Source organism: Cicer arietinum, chromosome 5, assembly GCF_000331145.2.
Source record: "Cicer arietinum cultivar CDC Frontier isolate Library 1 chromosome 5, Cicar.CDCFrontier_v2.0, whole genome shotgun sequence".
Taxonomy (NCBI): Eukaryota; Viridiplantae; Streptophyta; class Magnoliopsida; order Fabales; family Fabaceae; genus Cicer; species Cicer arietinum.
Window position 1 is genome coordinate 19,799,398 of NC_021164.2, and position 2,286 is coordinate 19,801,683.

The 2,286-nt window shown below is 32.4% G+C and overlaps 1 long non-coding RNA gene across 1 annotated transcript; it reads right to left on the reverse strand.

Moving 5' to 3' along the window:
- Positions 1-250: 250 nt before the first annotated feature.
- On the reverse strand, positions 251-2,106 carry LOC101500331 (uncharacterized). The gene is made up of 4 exons (XR_012163278.1): positions 1,863-2,106; positions 1,725-1,781; positions 1,415-1,455; positions 251-647 (listed from the first exon to the last, which is right to left on the reverse strand). It is a non-coding gene; the product is annotated as an uncharacterized lncRNA (long non-coding RNA).
- Between the last annotated feature and the right edge of the window lie 180 nt (positions 2,107-2,286).

The following is a 2,286-nucleotide window of genomic DNA, read 5'->3' on the forward strand; positions in this document are numbered from 1 at the left end:
GCGTCGAATTAGCGTCGGTGTCGGACCTAGGCTAAAACGGTCGAAGCTAATGGCTAGCATCGGTCAAACACCATCTGACGTTATATTAGCGTCCACAAGATCTACGCTACACCGACGCTATATATCAAAGTGTTACATCCGACGCTAAAATGTCAGTTGAGATGGAGAAAAAACAGTTGCGTCGGAGGGCCGACGCTAAGGTAAAATAAAAGTCAAATGTAGCGTCGGCCTGGCCGACGCTACGTTCAAAATAAATTTTTAATTTTTAGCCCCTGCTTAATTGTATTTTTTTTATAATATAATTGATAGCTAAAAAACATTAAAAGTGATTGCATTGACAACATAACACACGCACCAGAGTATTAAATAACTTATCAAAGTATCATGTGTTCTGAAACTACAAAATATCAAGATAGTATCGAATAACAACTTTAACAAAGTTACTTAATGCAAATTACTACAAATACAAGTTACTTTAACAAAGTTACATAATTGTCAACCAATTACTACAAATACCTCACCTAAACTTACGCATGTTCTGCAAAGCAACATCAAGCAGATAACATACCTACAATTATAACACCCAAGGGTTCGGCAAAGCCTGAAAGTGATGCCAATTTGAATGTCTGCCATTTACTAAGACACATCTAAAACCAAAGAAATGAACAAATAGATAAATAAATAGAAAATTATAATTCAAATATATATTAATTGACATAACTTCATTTAATAACATTGTAACAAAAATCAAGTTTAAGATTAATTAATAATTTCATGAGTTATTATTTTACAAAGACAATGACATCAAGTATGTCAAAATTTGCAAATGCACCCATCATTGCATCATGTACGCCAAATTTTCTTAAGCACCTATTTTATTTGTAGTTGTACAGGTACTAGCATTCAAATCCAAATACAAGCTCAATTATTTCAAGTTTAATGCAAATATTATTTTATGTTAGAAGTAAAAGAAAATAAAAAAACAGCCTTCACATCAAAACAATAGCATTACGGCCATAAATGAAAAGGTTTTGCTACGCAAAATAGATGTCAACACAGACCAACCAAGCCAGCACCTCCATTGCCATGTTTGTCATGATCACATGGCACTGGCACTATGAATAAATAAATAATTTTTGAAAAAATGGCAATCATATACATTGCCAACCTTCACAGCAAAATTTATTTAAATGACAACTCCATTTTCACCTTCTCCGAGCCACTGAAAGTATATTTTCCACAATCAGCCTGTTTATTTCACTTAGGTCATTGTTAAGCTCATTATTTCTATGCATAGATGCATATTTCAGCCAGCGCAGCAATCAGACATAACACTTCAATAGCTATATAAGTCACTTTTCAATTGTTAGAGATACAAAAGCTAGAGCCAATAGGAGACCTTTAAAGTTATTACCTTTGTGTCGCAAAATAAACAGGAAGTGCAACAGCAACACCCTAGAAAACAGAAGATTTTGGAAATTACAATAAGACCTATATAACATCTTAAAAATGTGTTTTTTTATTAATAATGTGGATAGGTAATAAGTATTTTTTTTTATGTGAAACTCAGAGTGTGTAGCAAGAAAATATCAAAATAAAATATAGGAGCAAGAAAGCATCAAGGACTACAAGAAACAATAGTTTTCCTCTATTATTAATTGCACTACTCAAACATAAGTATTGTATCTAGAGTAAAACAGGTTTTATCACGAGAAAAATTATACCTCTGGGATATTATGCAGAGCAATGGCCAATGCTAAGTTGATGCCAACATGGAGACCCTATTGACAAAAGCAAGTCATAAACAATCAATGGTAAAATTTGAAGATCCATCCATATGACAGCAATAGGTTTATGGATACCTTCATGGATCCAAGGAAAACTGTCGTTCCTTCTGGAAAATTGTGTAAACTTATGCCTAAGAAATGAACAACAAGAAAACTATATAAATAATATGACAGTTGTGTGCAGGTAATGCCTTGGTTTACCAAAAAACTAGCTGAAAAAATAATTCTGCACGAAATAAAAAACCATTAACTACAACAATGGTTGCCAAATACTAGTAGAGTGATTTTGAAGACACAAGCCAACCTATTATTCAACTCGGGTGACACATATCTATTATGTTTTACAGCAAACCAAACATGAGAAAACTTTAACTGTTTCATTCTTCATTAAAAGTTTCTATCATATTATATAGCACAACAATTAAATTAATTAATTTAAGACAAATCAATGATGAATAGAGATGGCTGAGATAGATATAAGAGAATGAAACTTACCCCA